General features: G+C 45.1%; 1 long non-coding RNA gene across 1 annotated transcript in view; it reads left to right on the plus strand.

The window, feature by feature from the left end:
* LOC139745849 (uncharacterized) overlaps positions 1-25,298 on the plus strand; it is a 174,025-nt gene that overhangs the window by 93,656 nt on the left and 55,071 nt on the right. Inside the window, exon 3 of the long non-coding RNA XR_011711992.1 lies at positions 12,318-12,381. This is a non-coding gene — a long non-coding RNA (uncharacterized lncRNA). The remainder of the gene's footprint in view (positions 1-12,317; positions 12,382-25,298) is intronic.

Raw genomic sequence — 25,298 nt, forward strand, 5'->3', positions numbered from 1 at the left:
TGTGTGTGTGTGTGTGCTACAAGAGTAAAGACAGGTTACTTATACACAGAGGTTACGAAACGTGACAACTCGAGTTGAGGAACATCCCCGCGTAACACACAGATAGTAACGAAATGATAATCACAAACACACACACACACACACACACACACACACACACACACACACACACAGAAGTGTAATACTTCCTACCGGCACAGTACAAATAGGAAAAAAAAAATATATATATATATATCCCTGGGGATAGGGGAGAAAGAATACTTCCCACGTATTCCCTGCGTGTCGTAGAAGGCGACTAAAAGGGGAAGGAGCAGGTGGCTGTAAATCCTCCCCTCTGTTTTGTTTTTTTTTGATCTTCCAAAAGGAGGAACAGAGAAAGGGGCCAGGTGAGGATATTCCCTCTAAGGCCCAGTCCTCTGTTCTTAACACTACCTCGCTAACGCGGGAAATGGCGAATAGTATGAAAGATATATATATATATATATATATATATATATATATATATATATATATATATATATATATATATATATATATATATATATATCCCTTAATATTTATTGAAGACAGACTTAAAAGCATTGTCAGTGGTGGTCATTCTTACACTTAAACTACTTTTGCATCTAGTCCACGTAATATATTTGGGGTCATCGGAAAATTTGTTTTATTTTAAAGGCATGTGGGTCACAGTGACTAGGTTGATACGTTTTCTTTAGTGTTCTGTGATAACCTTCGCCCACTGTCCATTGTCCGAAATGAACCACAGAACGATTCTGTTTCGTTCATTTTGTGGATGTGAACAGAACCAGTGTAGGTTAAATTTCATCTTTTTTTTTTTAATTCTGTTTTCATAAGACTTTGTTTTTTCATAAGACTTTGTTTTTGTTTTTCAAATCATTGGGTAACTGTTATGCTTATTTATATGAAATTGTTTTTCGATTGTTGTTGTTACGCTGTAATTTGTTGTAGCGCTCATCACCGTCTATATTGTTACTGTGTACTTACCAATTGTAGTTTTTTTTTGCTGTTTAAACTTGCCGCTTTTGTTTTGTTATCTTTTTCTGTCGTTGCCAGATCAGCAAAAGCATAGCAGTACTGTGTGGCCAGAGAAAAAGGAGACTGAGTTAATATTCCGCTTTATAGTTTTTCCTATTACTGGTTTATCCCTAATATATTTTATATATGACTGCATGGAGTAAACGACATTCTTTGTCAAATATTTCCCAGTAGAATGAATGAAACATTGACACGTAATCAAGTGTTTCCTTGAGGCAGACGTGGAATAAACAGATCTACCACTGAGCTTTGGCAAATGAACGAATCAACCACTGAACACACGAGTGTTCACGGCAGACAAGCTGACCCCTGTAAACTGACTGAAGAAAAAAGACTTTTGTCAACAGCAAAGATAAGTCTTAATCATGATGATAATGGTCCTTGGGTCTAAACATGTCCACATTAACTAAGATGGAAAACAAAGTCACCAAATTTAACCATGGACAATAAACATTACTGTAGGAAAACCATAACTACTTCACGAAACCAACGAACTGCTTTGGGAGATTGCGCCACCACACACACAAAACCCTCTTCAATGCGAAACACAATCACCTTAAACACCGTAGGTCTTAGTTCCTCCCTCCTTGAGGTGTGACGCTCGCTATGTGACCTGTTACAAGGAGGAGACCTCACGTCAGTTTGACGTCACTGGCCCTCCCCCCTGCTGCTAACAAAGCTCTGATTCACATCTCGTGTGTGTGTGTGTGTGTGTGGAAGCCTCCTCGGGCGTACGTGGTGAGGTCCCTCGTACGTTTGACTAATTTGCTAGCGATCCGAACGCACTCTGTCTGTGATATATTGTTGTTATGCTGCACTCAGTGGCACTCTTATTGTTGCATGGGGGGAGGAGGAGGAGGTGGAGGAGGAGGAGAGCAGGAGACATTATCAAGATGCCCGCTGGGTGCGCCCGGATGCCTCCAACGGACAAAACGAGCATTGGCGATGTCTGCAGATAATGCCAGTGGCCTCCTACCCGCCTTCGCCCGCCCCTCCTCCTCGCCCGGAAGACCCACTGATGTTTAATGGTCACTAAAGAGAGTATACACGTGTGTTGGGACACGTGTGTCCAACACGTGTCCATTACAGCCACATGTGTGGCGTGTAGGAACAGGTGTCTGGTGAGGCCATATGTGATACAGGAGCCTCAGTGAAGCCACGGTTCCCGAGGCATCCTTGATACGGGCGGTCTGTTGCACAGGAACTAATATTTCAGACATTTGATGCATTTTCAAGCAATAATCGTCCGGGCGGAGTTGAAAGCTCGCTGTTGTGTTCGCCACATCCTGCTGTGTGTTCTCAGATGATGGAATTTCACTTACCTCCTCGAAGCAGGGTTCGAAGCGGTGTCTGGTCCAATTCGATGATTCCAAACCATGATTAAATGAAATTACGAATGAAATATGCTATAAAACCATAAGACATAGTTATAATTGATTCGTAGAACTATCCAAATAAGACTTAAGTAGTTGGTATTATAACATTTTATAACTTTTCGTCTTGCTACACAGATCTGGTATTGATATCTCATGGAAAACAAAGCATTCAGGCGATGATAAAAAAAACCATAAATTTTGAACAAAAGCACTAGATCAGAATGTCTAATTTAGTTATATATATATATATATATATATATATATATTATATTTCCCCTCCTCGTACTGGATCGGCGTTTCTCGCGTCAGCGAGCTAACTCCAGGACCGCATTCACTCTCGTCCATTCTCTAGCTATCATGTGTAATGCACCGAAACCACAGCCTTCTAATCCACAACCAGACTCCACAGACCTTTCCATAGTTTCACCCAGCCGCATCTCATGCTCTAGTTCAATCCACGTCGACCCCTATATAACACACCGTTCCATTGCACTCTATCCCGTGCACGCTTTTCACCATCTTGCATGTTCAGGCCTCGATTACTCAAAATCTTTTTCACTCTATCATTCCATCTCAAGCTTGGTTCCCCCCCCCCCTTCCTCTTATCCCTTCCACTTGTAACACAGATGTTCGCTTAGTCAACCTCTCCTTCCATTCTTTCAGTACGCCGTCTTCAGACATCTTAGCCACTCTTTTCATTACCGCACCTCTCTTTTACTCTTTTGAAATTTACTCGATCCAACCACCTCGCACCACATATCGTCTTCAAACATTCCCGTTTCTAACACATCCACCGCACATGTCTATGTACATTATAGTTCATTATTTCTCGATTATTTCCAGTGCATCTGGAGAGTCGTAAGGGGACAGACAGACCCACACAACAACACCAACAGGTCATCATCTTGTGTATGTGCGAGTTTCATTCAAACGTTTAATCTTGATAATCCCGTTTGCTTGTGTTCTCAACCATATATATCTGTTTTCAAAGCATGTTTTCCAATGCCACCTCTACGATAAGCACGAACACATATCATTTTTATGGATGTTCGTATCAAGGGTACGTTCAGTGCACATGCATGTGTGGTCACGTTAGTTTGTTTCTTCTAAAACTCGTGGCCGGTCAGGTCAACAAACACCAAAGATCTTCCAGGGGGGATAGAGAGTTCAGACGTTTCGTGCACCAGAAACCCAGGCCTGTGGTAAGGGTGGGTAGGTATTGCTTCTCGTCTGAGTTAGTCCAGGAGGAATGGTATGATCGCCTCTGATCTTTCTACTTAAAACTTCCCAAGAGGATTGATTGTTAGTGTCACCTGACACCATTTGACATGATAGTGGGATTGGATTAATTAATGTAGAGGATTTATTTGCATATGAGCTGATCTAGAGGATCGCCTGTGCCTCTTCAATCAATGCGGAGGCCATCTGAAGGAGTTCGAGGGAAATACTGGGCTTCTTGTTCCTTCATTCCTGCCGGATGTTCTTCTCCCAGTCATCCCTCGTTGTCCCTTGTTTCCATACCACCTCCAACTAGCTCCCCCCCCTTTTTTTTTTATCTTTCTTCATTACCTCCTCCTGCCCATCCGTCTTGCCTAACCGCGTCTCCCTACCTACATATTGTTATCCTTTTTTATTGTCAACCGTTCCGTTGTACTTATCGATGCTCGCCACCTTCTGTTTCTTCCTTACATTAGAACACTTTTCTCTTAACTTTACTTTAGTATCCCCGAGTTACTGCTGCCATCCCTGACCCATTTCATTATCTCATCGCCTCCTCTAATCTCTCCTTCGCCTCCCTATCTTCCTACAACCTTCTAAGTAAACTACCCAGTTACGTTCATAATCTTTATTTTTTTTTCATCGTATCTCTTGTTCCTCTTGCGTCTTCTCCGTCCACTTTCCCTGTTCTCTCTAATGCAACACGTGCGCAGGGTCACACTGTCAAGTGGAAGAAAGAGGGAAGACGGGGCAGTGAGAAGAAGAGAGAGGAGGGGTCGTTCGGGGAAGGAAGATTAGAAGAGAAGGTGGGGTGGGGGTCGGAAAATGACCTCAGGGGATCGGATCGTCTTAGACAAACAGTCCCAAGTCCTCCGTCGTTGACTCAACCCGCCGACTTATCTCTTCATTCATTCTTCTCTCTCTTTACGAGTGCTGCGGAGGAAGTAGTGATAGTGTTGCACGTCAGGGCGGTGTAAAATGCACACACACACACACACACACACACACACACACACACACACACACACACACACGTGCTCACAGGATTTTTGCGCACGCAGCTGCTTACAGGGTTAGGAAGACGTACACTCATGTGTACGGGATCCATACCAAACTATAACTTGGCGATTCTTTTTCTCTTTCAGCTTCAACAACAGACACAAATACATATTCACATGTACACACATTTCATAGCCATTTGTAAACCTCTGAGACATCGTTTCTACGTCATATATATATATTTTTTTTTACTTAAAAACACCAGAATTCCCTACATCTGATAAAAAAGAATACTGACAACTCTTAATTCTTCCCAAACTCGCCCACACTTCCCTAGTCTGATCCTCCTCCTCATCCACAGCAGGAGGTACTAGAAATGGTTCAGTAGAGGGCATGGAAGATCATCCTCTGTCCCTCTCTCGCCACTTGTCAATGGACCCTCAACACACCCGTCCTCCCTCCCTCCATCACCCGGACATCATCTGACGGTTCATGAAGTTAAGGCACGGCATCAGCCTCGCCACCGTCACCTTCCGGTATCCGAGATCCCCTTTCCCAGAGTTGCAGTTCGGCACCACATGAGCATCGAACCCCCATCCGACCTCACACAGACTATTACTAGAACGTCCCCATCCCAGCAACCATTGTGACTTTCATCAATTATCAGTAGACTGTATGTGTATAAAGTCTGCTTGTTTAAGATTCCATCACTGTGATCTCTCTGTTTATTGTTGTATGTATCCTTTCTCTGTATAGTCTGCCTCTGGCACCAGTTCATTCAATACACAGATTATAATTATGATAATTATCATTATTATATTGGTCATTGTCATAATCGTTATCATCATTATTAGTATTACTCTTACAACGACACACACACACACACACGCAAGACGCAGCAGAAGGCACAGAAGGCGTGTTATCTTCTCCCACAGGCGGGCTACCATTCACACTCAAGGACCTCTCGCGTCTCGTCTCCTTGTAAGACAGAAGCGACCCTTGGTTTGATGGTGTGTATCCTTAAGAGCTATCAAGCATCGGTTGTGTTTTGTATTTGTCCTGCCTTAAGGAAGGAGGAGACGAGGGTAAGGGAGATAATCCAGGGAGAAAGAAAAGTAAAAGAGAACGTTCGTCTCTTTTGTCTTCTGGTTCGTAAACTTTTGTCTATCCCATTTTCTCTTCTTTCCTTCACGTCTGTTTCTGTTTCCGTTTTCTTTCTTTCTTCCTTTTGTGTCTACTGTTTTGCTGGATGTTTATTGATACAGGCGTCAGAGGAGCGTGTTCATCAGTCTTGTATTTTTGTGAACTACAATCTCTTCTCGCCCACCTCAGGTTGTGTGGCGTACAACACCGACCCACACCCACCCTACCGACGTCCTCTCTGGTCGTGTAGGATGTAATCCTTCCTCCCCTCACAGCTGGGTAGGATATCTCGCCCCCCCCCCTCCAAAAAAAAAAGACTGCGTGTTGCTGTATGACTTATCTTTTTCATAAGTTTGCTGCGCGAAGTCGAGGATAACCTCCAGTGACTCACGCTTGACGCCCAGACGCACTTATCGCTGTCTAAACTGTTCCGTCTCCTTCGTATCAACTTCGCCAACTATTGAGGCGATTTTACTATCATTTTTTTTTTCCTTTCCTCTTTTTTTTTTTTATAGCGACAGGAAGTCATGACGTAGGACGCCGTACGTGACTCTGGACACGGGACGGGCTGCCTTGCAGATGACAAGGGAGGTTGTCGCGTCATCTTAGGGAGAGAGAGATACGTCATGAATGGAATCTCTCCCCCGTGATTGGCCGGCGAGGGAAGAGGTCTTCCTGCTTGTTTACCGGCTGCTCCTGAACGCTGATTGGTTCATTAGCCAGGCAAAAGAGGAGGGGGGGTTTGTTTACATGCTTGACGTCACGCGCACACAGGGACGACGCTTGAACTTTCCAACAAGTCGCCACTGGTGTGGTAGTGGGGGTCACGTCTCGGATCTTCGTCCCTCTTTGTACTTCATTGTGTACTTTAGATTCTAACGAGGGCGGGAACGCCAGGATATCAATTAAACTTAAGTACTTTCAAGTTCAGGATATCCCTTGTTATCATAGTAACGACTAGACTGATCGTTTTTCTCGGGAATATGGTTTATGATGACCTGGATTTAGAAGGGATTATTTTCTCAGGAATTTGATTCAGAATGACTAAGGTTTATAGAAAAAGTAGCAGTGGCATTTAGAATTAATTACACAGAACACTGTCGTGTTTAGGGAGAGGGTATACTGCAGTGAGGTTCAGGAGGACTTCGAGACCCCGGCGTTGCCTTCACTGTCACCTTCAGGAACACTTCGACAACGGCTCCTCCCATCCAGCTAAAGGGAGGAATGACACACTCGCATCAGGTTGGAAAATGAGCTCCATTTTCCCATTTCTCTTCTCACGGGTGCGAGACAGCTCCTTCAATGATACCAGACTATCCTCCTGGTCTGATTACCTTCTCTGTGGTGTCACTGCATAACGGATCCTTGTGGGCGTGAAGGGTGATGATTGTGGGCGTGGGGGAAGGGAGGGGGAGTGAGTGACTGCGGTGCCACTGGTGGCTGGGGTTTGGTGTAGCCAACCAAGGGGTCACCACCACCACCACCACTTGGCTACCGGAGCATCCTTAGTTTGTTTAACTTATGAGTAACGTCTCACGCTTGGCCACGGGTGAGAGAGAGAGAGAGAGAGAGAGAGAGAGAGAGAGAGAGAGAGAGAGAGAGAGAGGGGATCAGTTGGGGAAAGGAAATTTACTGGTACCTAACATTCCGAAAGTGATCGAGGTGGAGGCATTTAGTAGAGAAGAATAAATGGATAAGGAGGAAGAAGAAGGAGGAGGAGAAGGGGAGAGATAACAAAAGGCTTGTGGGTTAAGAGTAAACGCTTAACATGGTGATGAGAAAGATACGAGGAATAAGAATAATGAGAGAACTGTGAGAAAGGTTGATCAAGAGATATTAGGGAAACTAATGATGAAAGTTATGAGGGATGGTCATGATGAGAGAGATGTGAGGAAAGGTAAACACCAGCAGGTGAGAGAACACTAGTGAGAAATCTTGAGATATGTAAACAAAGAAGATGAAGCCCAGTTAGTAACGAGAGAGAGGACACAAAAGCTGAAGATAAACTGATACAGAAACGTAAGAAAATATCATTAGGAAGAAAGAGAAGGCATATGAAAACAACAATAAAAAGCCACGTGAACTAAAAGGAAAAAGGACAAAAAAGATAAGCAAGCGAGAGGCAAAGACCAGCAGAGGGCGTCCCAGCAGGCGTCCGAGACACGGACCATCTCTCCACCACGCATCAGAATGTACCAAAACAAAGACCCCCAGCACCCCCGGAGACAGTGAACAGAGGCCCTCACTGTGGCCCGAGCGTGAAGACAGCCTTTACAAAGTGACACTGATGCCAGCGTGTCATGTGGGGAGTTCATGGCCGCTCATGCAGTAACAACCGGGAGTTCCCAAGTCTTGAAGGAGGAGGAGGAGACCCCATTGCGTTCCATCTGGAAACAGAAGATTACAATACAGATGTGTCAGTTGAGGTTTCTGAAGCGGATATGAACTAAGTGCTCCACCACTACGCCTAGAAATTCGACTACGGAGGACTAGTTTGATAGTGATGAGCTTTCCAGTTTTTTTTTTTTATCTCGTGGGCACGAACGCCTGCTGGAACCTGGAAAGTGGTAACCCAAGAACTAACAGCCAATCGGCCGGCAGGTTTGATAGGCTGATTCGTACTGTGGAATCTGAACTAATAGTTGTATCATTGTGCAGACGAAAGGAGTCTAGTCGTCCTATTTAACACCAGAGTCACCATTCTGGAACATGGAAGCCTCCCCGCTTATACCGGAGCTATGCAAGTCAGACGGGACGGAGCGATCCGTATATCACTTTTCACTCGTCTAACCATTTATCTCTCCCTCCTCAACGTCTTCACACCTCAGTTATGAAGTGTCTAACTCCCCTATACATCCGCTGTGTGATGCAAGCTTCAAAGAAGAAAGACCTCGTCTTCGCTTGTATAATAATCGAGCCTTATTTGTCTTCGTGTTTATACCTGTGTGTGTGTGTATATATAACTCTCATGGTGTCTTCATTTGAGTAGAAGTGTTTTATGGGGGTTGTATAACTGCAGAAGTATGAATGTGCTTTTGAGTGGCCTTGTGCTTGTGTCTTGTCTGTACAAGTGCGCTTATAAAGCTTAGAGTTAAGCTTTTGAGCGTGCCTCCGCTGCCAACAAATTAGAACTTGAAAGTGACGTACCAAGTCTGTCCAAACACATGGGTCTTTGATAAAAAACACTGCTCATGTATCCGTCTGGATTTCACCACTGACTATCACTTACTGATGTAAAAAAATGCAGTAAGAGTTATTGCAGCTGTCAGATGGTAGAAGGATGAAGCATTTGATGGAAGAAGAAGAAGATGGTTGGAAGAGGAAAGAAGAAGATGAGGAGGAGGAGGAGGTACACTAATACAGATGCAAAACAAGATATGCAGAAAAGGAAAGATATTCAACTTATTCAACTCCCACATAGGTCAGACGAGACCAAGATACATTAAATTATGCTGGGGAAGCTGTGATAAGTAAAGCAAAAGATGTGGAACGGAAATGTTGAAGGTGAATACATCTTCTGTTACGTTGTGTGGGAAGGCTGTGGTTTCCCAGCGTCCCTCCCCCTCGACTCCCCGAAGGACCTCAGTGGATGAGTCTGGAGGCCCGAGAGAGAGACACACACACACACACTCACAGCCAGGATGACTCAGTGATTCATCCTCCCTGACAAGCAGGTACCCATTCATACCTAGGATGAGTGGGTCGTGGGAGATGAGGTCCTTTGTTCATGAAGACGCCCTTCTGGCTGGGTATCGATCAAGGGAGGGACTGGGAGGGGACCTTGAAACCCGAAGAAACGCTAACCTAACTAACTCTTTAGCCACTGGACCTCCTACCCACTGAAAGTTGAAACAAGAACATTGTAAAGTTCACCTAAGAATGTGTGTATATATTGGACAGTGTTTAGAATGGTTTACGTCACCTGCGTTTTGAGAGAGCCAGAATTATAATGCTGGTAAGCCAAACCGTATGTAAATGATATCCTCTTTTGATGTTGTAAAATGTCTTGGAATATGACGTCCGGTATTTAAATTTTGCCCTTAAAACTCAAGTCCCTTTTGACCAGTCTTTTTCTTCTCGGTGTGCCAGACGCATGTGAGACGTGACTTCGAGGGTGCCGTGTCTTGCTTCCATCCTTGCTCATGGCTGGAACCTTATCTGAATACAAATATAGTTCCGGGTGCTCGCAGGTCGCTTGTTTCTGTATCTTGTGTCTCGAACATGTGTTTTTTCAGACTGATCACATCTCTGTGTTTAGGAAATGAATAGGAAAAAATAATCCTTCATATATTTTCCTATACTACTGAAAAGCAATTGAATTTTTGTCAGTTTTCAAAAAAAAGAAAAATCTCACTGTGATTGTTATTTCTCTACGAACTCCTCAGGAAAGAAAAAGATTGATAAATGACATCCACTGTAGGGCAGACCAACACGGGAGCCAACAGATAGTCAAGGAACCATTCATAGCTTCAACAAAGGACAGAAACCATGTTAGCACAAGAGGGAACCTCGGGGTCACAGTTTGCAGTCTTTGGCTACTTGTGGCGAAAATCAAACGAGTGTATATATATATATATATATATATATATATATATATATATATATATATATATATATATATATATATATGTGTGTGTGTGTGCGCAGTTCCGGATATGAAGATACATTTGGTCAGTACGAATAACTGAAAAGGAATGTTCTCTCAAGGTAAACATTATAATAAGTAGAGTTGTGTTACACTAAACACCTGATAGGTTCGAAGTGAACTTTGCTTCTCTGTCAGTACCATCTCTTCCTCTCCTGTATATCTCTTAGTATCATAGATATTTCTGAGTACCCCACATTACAGAGATTCCTACAAAGCTGTCGTAGTAATAGTGGCGACATTTGACATTTATTTTTTTTCACGTGATGCATCTTGGTGAACTAACTTTCACTTCCAGTGGGTGTTTAGGTTAGTTTCTAAAACACATTGAGCAAAGCCACTGTCTTGAAACGAACCAGACTGCAATTATCAAGACGATCCCCACGTCGATTTACACTGGCGTCGACATAACTCTCTCAGAATGCCAGATGCATGCAAATTTATGCAACACACTAGTGTCATCTGGACTCGTCTTCATATCGTCAATAAGGCGCGAGGGGGCGGCAGATTACACTGATGATCCCGATATCAAAACCGCCAATGGCTTTCGATGGCCGGTGCCTCCGACGTCAATTTCTAATAAGGACAGAGAGGGAGGGAGGGAGGGAGTGAGAGAGGGAGGGAGGGAGGCAGGGCGGGCGTACGTGCCTTCCTCACGCTACAAAGACAACAGAGGAGCAGCGAGGGGGGACACAGCCATGCTTGTCTTCTTAAGTCGCGCCCACAAGGATACTCTGTCAGCCCTGCCTAGTGTACGCGGTCATCACGTCCCTTGGTGTGTGTGTGTGTGTGTGTGTGCATGTAGGATGGATCTGCGACAGTGTGTGTGTGTGTGTGTGTGTGTGTGTGAATGGATGTGTACGTCCAGCTAGCATTTGAGTGCGTTCGTGGATGTGTGTCTGTCTGAGTCTACGCGACAGGTGAGGACGGCCGCTACTTGATGAAAAGGAGTACCTACATCAGGTACCTGGGATGAGAAGGTTGGTCTCGAGGGTGTGAGAGAGAGAGGCTCTCTCTCTCTCTCTCTCTCTCTCTCTCTCTCTCTCTCTCTCTCTCTCTCTCTCTCTCTCTCTCTCTCTCTCTGCCCCTGTGCTGCGAGACCACCCCTCCTCCCTCCTGTTGTTTGACACGAGACTCGTCCCTAGAGTGTTGGAAAAGAGGAGAGAGAGGGAGGGAGGGAGGGAGATGAGGATATGTGAAGTAAGGAGACGAACGAATGGGAGGAAAAGGTATTGAAGAATGTTTCAGAAACGAGAGAACATTGGGCCAAACAAACATGGGTCAGAGAGAGAGAGTGTGAGGGTTAGAGAGAGAGTGAGGGTTAGAGAGAGAGAGAGAGAGAGAGAGAGAGAGAGAGAGAGAGAGAGAGAGAGAGAGAGAGAGAGATGATGGATACGTAAGTTGATGCAGTAATGACCAGTAAAGGGGATGGCCCTGTGGAAAGTGAGAAGGTGATAAGAAGGGAAGGGAACTGGAGAGAAAATGAACCTAAGACGTAAAAGGGAGGAGGAAGGACAGAGATAAAGTGTGAGCCAAAGTGGAGGAAGATGACGAGGATATGGTGAGACTGTCTGAAGAAAATGGACTGAAGGAAATATCCGATAATTGGGATATAAAGAAAATGGACTGAAGGAAATATCTGATAATTGGGATATAAAAAAAGAGAATAAAAGCCAAGCAGTTACTGATTGTAAGGCTCAGACCATCAGTTTGCGTACTGGTAGGAATTCCCATTCATAACACCATAAAGATGAAAGTTGTTCTGTAAATCTGTTGACTCTGTCGCCTTAATCTACATATGTCAGTGGGATGAATCAGGTACACACAGACATTCAGTTGTGTTAGGTTTCTTATATCATATTCTTCTCTTTTTATTTCAGAACTGGGATTCTCAATTCTGATTCCGGACGCTGGCAAAGGTCCTTAAGGAGACTCGTCAAAAACGTAAGATAAAAATAAGACTCGTTAAAAACGTAAGATAAAAATAATGAATTATTAATATCTAATATTATTGTTATTATTATCATTATTAGTATTATTATTTTTATTATTAATATTATTATTAGTAGTAGTAGGAGTACGAATTGTTAAATTGGTAATTGTAATGATAACAATAATGATTATGATAGTAGTTTGATATCTGTATTTAATATTGCTGTCCAACTGTCTTTCTGTCTAGCTTTTCTTCACTGATCTCCTTCGTATTTCCCTAAGTTCTCATTTGTATCAGAAACTGTATTTCAACGTCTTCCAAAGTCTAATGTCGGCAGATTAACTTGAAAATACATTATATAGATGAGTTTCAGTGGCTGAGTTAGATATATGATAGACGGTACGATCCAAGTCAAAGTAACGTAGGATCTCTTTGAGCATAGCAGTGAAGTATAGCCTATCCAAGTGTGCTATGACAAGGCGCAAAGAATCGATTACGCTCTACTCTATCGTCAAATGAAAGCACGAGGCGTAGATACCACATTACTGCTGGAAAAAAAAGTATGTTACTCATCTGCAGAAAAAACAGTTTTTTTTCTCTATGTTGTAACAGTTACGTGAGCAACGGAGTGCATGACGCCTGTTACTGACGCGTGTTTATTTGACTTGAGGGTTCTTCTGACAGTGGTGAAACTGCATCCATGTCTTGGAGAGTCAGCTGGCGAAGAAAACAGTCAGCTGTCTGTCAGCCCAGTTAGAGACAGTCAGCTGTCTCGGATCATTGAGGGGCGATCGAACCCTCTGCTTGCTTCGTTAGTGACTGTCAGCTGTCAACTTAGATATCAATGAGACAGTCAGCACTACCTGTCAGCCCAGTTAAAGACATTTCGTTGTCAGCTCAGTGAGAGGTAGTCAGTCACTCGTTTCCCAAACCTGTCGAAGACAGTCTGACGTCAGCCCTGTCACACCCTATATAACTCTGTCGGACACTGTCAACCCGTCAACTCCAGAGGTAATCGCCTGTCTACCCCGTCTGAAGCCATGACGTCATATCACGTTAGCAGGAGTCCATGGGTGGCCACGCTAGGTATATGAAAGACGATGGCTACACTGTCTAAGCTTTGCACGATTACTGATCGTTGCTGCAGGTAGGGCTGTTGGCAACGCTGCGTGGGTGGCTCGGAGGGCGGGCTGAGCGATGTCGAGAAGAGGAGGGGGCTTGAGGGGGGGGTTCGTTCGCGGCTCCGTTTGGGTGGCTTTTCGTTACCAGTAATCGCGAGACAGTGGTGTTACTATGTGCATAGAGCGTATGAAGGGATAAGGTTGCCCCCCAAAACACACATTCTAAATGGTTTTCCAGATTTGAATGCAGCAGTTTTAAGGGTGATGAAGATGCTGTCTGGGCGGCTCTGAGGTACTGGTCGATTGGCCTGTTTTCTTCGAGATGTGACCTCGAAAGGTTTCAAAGAGTCTGAGGTCATACTGTTGGTAGTGTTGGATACGCTGTGTCGGTGGCTCGAAGGAGTTGAGCTTCGATTGGAAGGTTTGTTGGTGGCGCTGTCTGGGTGGTTTCAAGGATCGCAGGACGCAAGGAGGACTGTTGGCACCGCTGTATGGGTGAATAGGGAGTCGTCGAGGTGCATGTGTGAGGTGTGTAAGCCCATACTTTGGGGGGTTGGCAGCACTGTGTGGGTGGCTCGGAGGCCATTGAGGTGTATAAGCCCATAGTTTGGGGGTTGGCAGCACTGTGTGGGTGGCTCGGAGGCCATGAGGTGTGTAAACCCATAGTTTGGGGGGTTGGCAACACTGTGTGGGTGGCTCGGAGGCCATTGAGGTGTATAAGCCCATAGTTTGGGGGTTGGCAGCACTGTGTGGGTGGCTCGGAGGCCATTGAGGTGTGTAAGCCCATAGTTTGGGGGGGCCAGTGAGGTGTGTAAGCCCATAGTGGGGGGGGGGGGGGGGGGGAGTAATGGAAGGAGATGGGCTTAGGGCGATAATGGGCGACTGCAGCCGCCCAGGGAACATTAGCAAGGACTAGGTCGTGTGTGTGTGTGTGTGTGTGTGTATGTGTGTGTGCAGGGGGCGGCCGCCACCCGCCTGGTAGGACAGTCCTCCTGGGGAGAGAGAGAGAGAGAGAGAGAGAGAGAGAGAGAGAGAGAGAGAGAGAGAGAGAGTTGATCTCTCTCTCTCTCGCTCCCAAACCCACCCAACCTCCACAGTCATCTCCCAGACTCCGTCGCCTCTGTATCAAGCTCATCGCGAACTGGTTCTCACACACACACACACACACACACACACACACACACACACACACACACACACACACACACACCCTGGCCTGGACACTCGCCTTTCACACTGTCATTCTGAAAGTTCTTCAACTTATTCTCTTTTTTTTTTGGGGGGGGGGGGTTTAGCTTTCAGCGTAAATGAAATAATTTTCAATTCCTTAGTTTCTGTTCGCGAATGCATGGTAACCGAAATGAACCTCAGTAGAACCAGTGATTCATACATGGTTTATTTTTTTTTCATTTGATATTTGAAATAGAGAATTGTGTGATAATTCATCATAACCTCTGCCATTTATGTCAAGGGAAGGATCACACCCTATAAGGAACCTGTAACATAGAGTATATATATATATATATATATATATATATATATATATATATATATATATATATATATGTATATATATATATATATACTCTGTAATGAAGAAATTGAAAATTTCTCCCGGACACTATCAAAATACTTTAATCATTTAATACAAGCTGTGAGGGAGTCATTGATAATTATAAATTTACGGTGAAAACCCGAATTTATTGAACTTTAATGTCCAGAGACAGTCGGGTATTTGGATACAAGTTTTACAACGAAGAGATATTTTATATTTCGTTAGAGCAATAGGCCACACGCGAATGCCTTTTTCGAAACACGCTTAGGAATGCACACAAGCACAAAATGATTTTAAATATCAAGAGACAGACTTGAGTCCTCTTGACTTGTGTCTTTTCATGGGGTGCTCAAGTCGTGAAAAGACTTGGCGCAAGAATAAAATGGCACAAGAAGCGGTGAGGGGATAAAATCCTATTTCATATATCAGTTTAAATGAATATTCTCGTAGGTAAGAGAATAGCCAGCCATTCACAGAATTATTTTAATCCTATGACAATATATCAGGAATAGATAGATTTTTCGAAACACTTGTATAAAACTCGAAGACATAATTCAAAAGGCGGAGGAAAAAGGACTCTTGTAAAATTGAAGGCAAGATTTAAAAAGGAGGAGAGAAGAAACAGCCCAGCAGTGGAATGATGAAGACGTTCCTCATCAGACAGTAACAGTTGAATCATGAGGAACCCTGATATGATATTTGTATAAACATGAGGAACGACGAGAGAGAGAGAGAGAGAGAGAGAGAGAGAGAGAGAGAGAGAGAGAGAGAGAGAGAGAGAGAGAGAGAGAGAGAGAGCAGATATTACGTTTGAGAGCCGGGAGGGACACGTTCTTGAACGAGTGTCGTAAATGTCAAACACCAAGACGTAAGTTCCGGCGAGACAGTGATCATTTACTTCACATATTGAACAACGCCAAGACGTCACTCCTCGCTCGTTGTTGCTTTGAGGACAAACGAGCAAGACAAGAATGTGCTGAGTTCTGTGGGGTGGGAGGGAAGGAGGGAGACATTCCACTCCAATCTGTGCCCAGCATCACCTGACGAAAAAAGTGCAATATGAGAGGGGGGAGGTGATGGAAGTTGGCTGTGTCGCAACTACCCTCTCTTTCTCCTTCTCGTTAGTTGCTTTGATTTATTATCCTCTGCCTCTCGCAGGGATCTTTACGTGTTGGTTCTGTTCTTGAGGTTTTAGACTTGAGTATTATTATTTTATCTTTTAATGTGATTCGTGGTTTGTGTGTCTTTCCCATATCATGACATGCATTGTGTAACTATGCATATTTCTCTCTCTCTCTCTCTCTCTCTCTCTCTCTCTCTCTCTCTCTCTCTCTCTCTCTCTCTCTCTCTCTCTCACACACACACACACACACACACACACACACACACACAGTTAGTATAGGGAGGAAATAAGTCATGAGGTTCACCAGTCTCTCTTTTTCTCTCTCGCTTGCTCCGCTTGCTCACTTCTCTCTCTCTCGCTCACTCACTTCTCCCCCCCCTCTCTCTCTCTCTCTCTCTCTCTCTCTCTCTCTCTCTCTCTCTCTCTCTCTCCTCCCCTCAGCCCTTCCCTCAACCCCTTGTCCCCCCCCCCGTCTGGACCACCAGGCCTGCCTTATGACCGCCTCTGGGAGCGGCGTGACACAAGGGAAGGTCTGTGGGAAATATGAAATAATGCAGACAGTGTCATGTGTCCACACTCGAGGCGGTCATTTTTGCCCCCAATTTTGGTCTCATTTATGTTCGGGACTTTTATGCTGTGTGTGTGTGTGTGTGTGTGTGTGTGTGTGTGTGTGTGTGTGTGTGTGTGTGTGTGTTGTTCATTTTTGGGTGAAAGGATGTTTTGTGCGATAAAGGATTTTCACACATGTTTTGTGGTCTCTCTCTCTCTCTCTCTCTCTCTCTCTCTCTCTCTCTCTCTCTCTCTCTCTCTCTCTCTCTCTCTCTCTCTCTCTCTCTCTCTATCTCTCTCTCTCTCTCTCTCTCTCTCTCTCAGCATGAATGAGGCAATGTCAACGGGTGTGAGTGAGGGAGTTGGTGCGCGATTGATGGAGGCGGGTTTTCCGCGAGTGTTACTGAGAACTTTTCTTTCCTTTTTCTTATTTTTTACGTGTTTAAAAAGTTCTGTGCTCTATAGGTGTTTAAGGGAGGTTTTGCGTTTGTTTTGGATGGTCTTTTTCTGCATTTGTAGGATTTGGTGTGTGTGTGTGTGTGTGTGTGTGTGTGTGTGTGTGTGTGTGTTTATCTTGCATGATATTGTGTCAACATTTTTTTCTATGAGTTCTGGTGGCTAGATCATATCTTTCCCTTCGTATTCATCTATTTGTCGTAAATATCCTATGGTGTTATGTTACTGGATAGACTGGTAATTCATTTACTCCTTTACTCATGAATAAGTCCAAGGAATTAACCCCGAGGTCATTAGGAAAGGATACATTACCAACTGGAACGTGAGCCGGACCCAGGGCCCCAGCGACACTACATCCAGTTCGTGTCGTGGAGAGTTGACGGTCGTGGGCGGGAGACTTACCAGTGACAGGGGTTCGGTTGTTGCCTCACTCTGGTCTCCCATGTTTGGTCTCCACGAAAACACTTTGATATCCACGGCTATCATAGTCTGGTCTCCACACATGCTTAATGACCAGATCTCCATCCAGCACACCCAGGGCAGCTGAGACCCAGACATAGACCTTAATGCAAAGAGGGCAGAGGCTGTGAACAAAAGACGATTTGTCATTTCTTAATCAAATTTCCACACACACACACATTAGGGTCTGGTCTCCATACTCACCGTCGTCTGGTCTCCATAACACACATTAGGGTCTGGTCTCCATACACACCGTCGTCTGGTCTTCATAACACACATTAGGGTCTGGTCTCCATACACACCGTCGTCTGGTCTCCATAACACACATTAGGGTCTGGTCTCCATACACACCATCGTCTGGTCTCCATAACACACATTAGGGTCTGGTCTCCATACACACCGTCGTCTGGTTCTCCATAACACACATTAGGGTTTGGTCTCCATACACACCGTCGTCTGGTTCTCCATAACACACATTAGGGTCTGGTCTCCATACACACCGTCGTCTAGTCTCCATAACACACATTAGGGTTTGGTCTCCATACACACCGTCGTCTGGTTCTCCATAACACTGCCTTCTCGCATGACACGGATCACAAAAGCCGAGGTCTCCCTAAGGCCATCTCTCCTCCTCCTCCTCCTCCTCCTCCTCCTCCTCCTCCTCTCCCCACAACGAGTTCTCCAGGTCTTCCAGTAATCTCTCTCTTATCTCCATTGTTATCCGTAGTTAAGTGTATCTTTCTTAAGTGCCTTGGCCTGGGAGGTGACGCTAAAGTTAACAAAGTACGCGATGCTCTTTAGGTCACGAGAGAGAGAGAGAGAGAGAGAGAGAGAGAGAGAGAGAGAGAGAGAGAGAGAGAGAGAGAGAGAGAGAGAGTGTGTGTGTGTGTTGTGTGTGTGTGTGTGTGTGTTATTATGTACCGGCGTGCTCACAGGTCGTAACTCTAGTTCTAAAAAGTGTTACAGCAGTCATCCAAGCTACACCTTTCACCCGATGTGCTCCATGTAATCAATTCCACGCGAGTAAGAATCACCTATGCTTCAAAAGCAGTGCAATGTATGTATAGTGGTACACAGTGCATAGATAGAGTTAGTAACATGCACGGACATGATGGTTGCCATACTCGGTAATTTGTATAGACACACACACACACACACGACACATTTTACAGGAATGACTTCTTTTATTTATTCCTGGCTGACACTAGAACATCTCAAAAAGCTTATTACGTCCTCCTGGTTCGAACACTACTCCTTTATTCGTCGTTCATATCAACGCTATTCCCATCTCCATAATTGGCCACACAACCCCCCATTTCTCTTTCCAGGAGAAACACCATCTTTATCTCACGCGTGGCTTTTTGTCTCTCATCATTTTTTTTTCTCGACGTTTATACTTATATTTTGAAGTAGTTCAATTCTTATTTCCATGTCTATCTTTGCATTGCTTATTTGATTCATAGCCTCGGCTGCACATTGATTCTGTAAGTCCTTAACCGAGCCTTTGGTAGCTCGTAGCACCCTGCTCACCCAACACATCACCCAGGCCCAGAACACCATCCATTCTTCCCCTCCCTCGTGTCCCCACCATATCTCAACCCGACCAGCACACACACACACACACTCTCTCTAATCCCGTAACACTCCTTAAGTCTTAACTACACTTCCTTGGCTTTTACCCTGTACACCCAGGCTGACCAGGGGTGGGTGGTGGTGGGTGGGTGGGTGGTGCCATGTGCGCCCTCCCCGTACCGTCACCTAACCCATTTCTCTCTCTCTCTCTCTCTCTCTCTCTCTCTCTCTCTCTCTCTCTCTCTCTCTCTCTCTCTCTCTCTCTCTCTCTCTCTCTCTCTGCCCCCTCCCACCCCCCACCCACCCCTATTGCTCCTGCCTCCCCGAGCGCCAGACTGTCACAGGGGTCGAGATAGAAGGCAGAAAAAAGTGTCTGTGGCGTTGGCTGGTCCACAGTGAGAGTCCTTCATGAGTGTCGCAGGAGGGAGGGAGGGAGGGAGGGAAGACGTCGCCTTACTTGAAGGTCGCCAGAATGAGACTCATTAGCTGTCGAGGGAGAGGCTATGGCCTGCTGGGGTGGTGGTGGACAGACGGATGGGGAGGATTGAAGACGAGACGGAAGAGAATGATTGGGTTGGTGTGGAAGGGAATGATGTGTTTCATCTGTGGGTTTGTAGGGGGGTGGAAGTGGGGTTCAAGGCGTGTTCTGGCATGGGGTTCAAGGCGTGTTCTGGCGTGGGGTTCAAGGCGTGTTCAGGCATGGGGTTCAAGGCGTGTTCTGGCGTGGGGTTTTGTGTGGTGGGTGGCAGAGGTGTTAGTGCGATGTTTGGGAGTGGAATTAGTGTGATTGGTGGGTTCGAGGTTTGTGTGTGTGATGGAGATGGCGTGGAGAAAAGGGTTAGGTTAGGAAAGTTACAATAAGTTACAGTAATGTAATTCCCAAGTTTGCAGAGCCCAGAAAACAGGAGTAGGGGACTTCGACAGATTAGCTGGTGTCAATGAAGTGTTTAAAAACTCATAAAACGTGAGATCTGAAGGCCTAAAGACAGTGATATAAGAGATCTACGTTGCTGTAATGTAGATTGTGCTTTTATGAATCGTGTAACATCGACTCCAGGATCACGTATTACATTACAGATATACCAGTAACCTATTACTAATCCTAACTACCGAAACATGTAGTGTTATTCGCAGTCGTCTACTTACCATAAGTCTTCTCTAGTTCAGTATCTGTTGAGAGTTGTGTGCTATATATATATTTATGGCCAGGTTTGTGGTTTGTGTGTGTGTGGGGTAGGATGAATTGCTGTTTAACATTTGTGTGTGTGTGTGTATTTGAGCGTTTGTCTTTCAGTTGCATAGTGACATAAGTGTGTTTATTTTTTGGGTAAATTTTTCTTTACATAATGTTGAAATAAAGGCAAGTGAAGTGTTAATAACACTCTTACAGTTCACTGACCATACAGGAAATTCAGCTTTTTCAATATTTGTCTCTTGCTTTTCGCCATACCTGTTTATGGCCATCTTCCTTTCGATGGCTCCAGGACATACTCCTCTCAGACTCCACTGAGACGAGGTTTGAGGGTCTGAATCTAAGGCAACCACTGGATATCTTGCTCTTCAGCAGTCACAGCAAATGTCTCCTTCCAGCTGTCATAGAATACGTCATCTTCCAGACACCAGAGGACACGTCTTCTTCCAGACTCCAGAGGACACGTCTTCTTCCAGACTCCAGAGGACACGTCTTCTTCCAGACTCCAGAGGACACGTCTTCTTCCAGACACCAGAGGACACGTCTTCTTCCAGACACCAGAGGACACGTCAAGCTTCCAGACACCAGTGGACACGTCAAGCTTCCAGACACCAGAGGACACGTCAGGCTTCCAGACACCAGAGGACACATCAAGCTTCCAGACACCAGAGGACACGTCAAGCTTCCAGACACCAGAGGACACGTCAAGCTTCCAGACACCAGAGGACACGTCTTCTTCCAGACACCAGAGGACACATCAAGCTTCCAGACACCAGAGGACACGTCAAGCTTCCAGACACCAGAGGACACATCAGGCTTCCAGACACCAGAGGACACGTCAAGCTTCCAGACACCAGAGGACACGTCAGGCTTCCAGACACCAGAGGACACGTCAGGCTTCCAGACACCAGAGGACACGTCAAGCTTCTAGACACCAGAGGACACGTCAAGCTTCCAGACACCAGAGGACACGTCAAGCTTCTAGACACCAGAGGACACGTCAAGCTTCCAGACACCAGAGGACACGTTAAGCTTCCAGTCAGCACATGACACGTCCAAGCTTCCAGCCAGCACCAGATGGTCACCGGAGCCTGTAAGAGAGGAAGACGGAGCTACATTATAGCCAGACGTAAACAGCTGAAGTGTTGAGACTAATTATGGAAGTAATTCGGCGCTAACAAGGACACTTGTCAATTACATTGGATGATATAAAACAGTTTAAAGAGCCCTCCTCTTCTCGTTATGTCTCAGATTATCTTATCATAGTACCGTCACGAGGTGTTATAATAAATGAAGCTAAGAGATAGATAGTTTTCACTAATGTTAATGTAAGCGCTGGACGCTTCGGATTAATTTTCTATTATAGGAAAGGAACTTTCGTCTTTATTATCACTACTCCTACGCTCACCCATCTTGTTTTTCCCTTACCCGTCTTGTCTCCCCATCTCCAACAACACTCGCCATCTCCTCCACCTGCGCCACAACCAGCTTCTCTCCAACACTCCCGCTCTTCCTCCTCCCCTAACACCTCTGCCTCCACCACTTCCTCCGACACACCCATCATTAGATTTACCAATACGTTTCTATCAACACACTTGCAGCTAATTCCTCCATAATTTGTCTTCCTCCCACGCCACCACCGCCAATCCTTTGTTTGCCTAACCCACCATATCAACACTATTACCTCTCCTTCCTCCCACTCTCCAACACCCGCCGCCACCTCCTTCCACCTAACCACCACCACCAACACCAACACCACCGCCAACAGCAGCATCATCACCACCATCATCATCATCATCATCACCGCCAACAACACCAGCTGAAACTTTATGAAAAAAAAAGAGATATAAGATAAAAGCCTGGGTCGTCCACCAGGTAGGCAAGATGCCTTACCTCTGACCTGTCAGTTTGCCTCACACTTAATCGCCATCGCACCAGCTCTCCTAGCCCGCGGGAGTGATTTTGACAAGAAAATTTGCTTCGTTTCAAACACGTGCCTAAATCTGGAGTTTTCGGGGTGGAGGGGTTGGGTGACTACGGTCGCTCGAGGCGACAGTCGTAAAGATCATTTTTCCCTTGGAGTTACTACGGTCGGGTGAATCATAAAGACTAATGTGGGAGAGCATTGTTTTCAACAGGCACGGAAATTAGGAGCGCCAACAGAGTGCATGGAGATCAATGGGTATTTTGAGCCTTGCGTACTTACGTTATAAGCATCATTGTCTTGCGCCCTTCTCGGGTTGAGGTAGCGGGATGTGTTTATGTTAGCGTCCCGTGAGACAGAGTCGGTCTGTCACTGCCCCAGAGAGTGGGGAGGAAGGAGACACCTCCAAAATTACCTGATTTTATCCCACGACTTCGAGAATGCCTCTGTGCATGACTTCGATGCTCTTCGTCTCTTTCGCGAAGTGTTAACGGTCCAAGTTTTTACCTTATCTCAAGACTTCGAACGTTGAGGGATGTTTGTAGCCCAACCGCATGATTGAGCTTCTGTGAACGAGAGAGTAACTCCGCTATTTGTGACGGACGCGAGGTTACTCACTGTAAGGATGCTACCCCGCCGCCCCCCCCCCCCTGCCAAATATTTATAAACAAAACAAGCACAAGACCTCCTCCTCCTCTTCTCCCTCCTCCTCCCTATCCTTTCCGGAGCTAAAAATATCCTACAAATGACTCTTAATTGTCATCGTTTCAAGACCTCAGTTCAAAGAAATGTCTCTAGCTCCTGTCTTACGTTCGCTCCTGTCTTACGTCAAGTGTAAGACATTTTCTTTTGGTTCTACGTTGATTCCGGAGACACCTCTAACCCTGACGGCTTTTGGCCCGAGACTACCCAGACAGCTTTTGGTCTGAAACCAAGCTGTATTAGTGCCCCTTTGACAAGGCTGATGTAGTCCTTCACAACCTGGTTGTTCACAAATACGCTGCATAGACTCCTCCGTGCCGCTCCTTAGTTCTCCCCAGGAAGGAGATAATTTAAGTAGTTTTAAGTAGAAGTATTAGTTGTTCTCTCCCATCCAAACCACTCCATAACTAACTTATATCTCCTAAATTGAAAAGGAAATTTAACCTGCGATTTGCATTTCGGTGTTGATAATGCATATGTACACCGAAATGGCTCGACATACTCTAAAAACAGCCCTTCAAACCCAGTCTCAAATTCCACTCTGCCAGAAATACACCTGGTGTATCTGAAACTGCAATCCCCATGCATGTACGAGTTACGCTTTCTCGTCCAACATTAAAGACACTCACTCAACATACCACAAGACATCTTTTACCCAGGCTACAACTTCATTTCTGAAGACACTGAAATAATTACTCCTCAGTTGTCTTAGTTTCTTACTGTGAAATCGCACACACACACACACACACACACACACACACACACACACACACAACACTGCATTTCTTAACCAAAGGTCCCACACAGAGCGTAATACGCCAGGCATTATAGAATAGCCGTTAGATACACTGTGTGTCTTTTCTACCTGGAAACCAGCATCCTCCACCCTCGTGCCACCCAGACCGCATCCACCACAACCTTTCACTCTTAACAGTAGCATTTCCATCCTCGATACGACATTAACCGCACACTCCATGTCATACTTTGTTCTCCCACTCCATCGTCTGCACCTACCACACTTTCAGACTTCACCACTGTCACCCTCATTACATTTACCACAGCCACCACCATCCGTGGGCAGTATCATCATTTTTTTTTTTCCTCTCCTCACAACACGGCCCATCATCACCTCTACCACACCACACCATTATCGTCTGCCACCGATCATAAACGACTGTTATCTTCCTCCTTTACTGCACACTACCACCATCAACTTTCTCCCTCTACACACTCCAATATCATCTTTCCATCACCATACACTCCACCTCCACTATCTCACCCCTAAGACTCTCCCCCGCTCCTCATAACCATGCTAGTCACCTCATCAGCCAGCCAGTGCGTCTTCCTGGCCTCATATTTGGCCTGGTTGCTGCTACTGCGCCGCCCGTCATAGGCTGCTCCCGCTCACGCCCCCCAACACCCAGCAGCTCCCACCACTCCCATACGACGTCCATCACCTGAAATCTCATCCACGCCCCAGTAGGTCGAGGCTATGCGTTCAGGAGAATGGCCAAGTTCGCCGGACGGGACCGTAGGTCGTAAAGTGTAGTAATGTTGTGTGTGTGTGTGTGTGTGTGTGTGTGTGTGTGTGTGAGGAGGAGAGTGCAGGGCAACTGAACTGTGGGTTTTCCGAGCCATCATTGTGATAGTTACGTCGTGAACATATGAAGTTTCTAGTGATGTAGCAGATGGGTGATGTCCAGGGAGAAGAGAAAGTGTAACTCTTATATGTCTAGGGAGTGTGGTTTCAAGTGGGTGTAGATTTTTTTGGAATGGTGTTCGAGTTGGGAGGGCGGTTGTTTAATGATTGTCGGGTATGTGTATATGTTTTGTCATTGGCTATATATATATATATATATATATATATATATATATATATATATATATATATATATATATATATATATGTATATATATATATATATATATATATATATATATATATATATATATATATATATATATATATTTTTTTTTTTACTGCGCGACTGTGTATATGCAAGAAAAGGTTGAAGGCTCCTAGTGCTTGATATTCCAGTATTTTCATTTTTGCACGTTCTTGTGCATTATTTTCCAACTCGTCATAACCCTCAGATAACAGATCAGTTACATTCTACCCAAGCAAACATTAAACCATTCAACACCACTTCCATGGTACGTATTATGTTGTGTGTGTGTGTGTGTGTGTGTGTGTGTGTGTGTGTGTGTGTGTGTGTGTGTGCGCGCTCGTGTGGTGAAAATTATTCTTGCTGCAAGCTATGAATAAACCTGTATG

This window comes from Panulirus ornatus, chromosome 63 (genome assembly GCF_036320965.1).
Source record: "Panulirus ornatus isolate Po-2019 chromosome 63, ASM3632096v1, whole genome shotgun sequence".
Classification (NCBI taxonomy): Eukaryota; Metazoa; Arthropoda; class Malacostraca; order Decapoda; family Palinuridae; genus Panulirus; species Panulirus ornatus.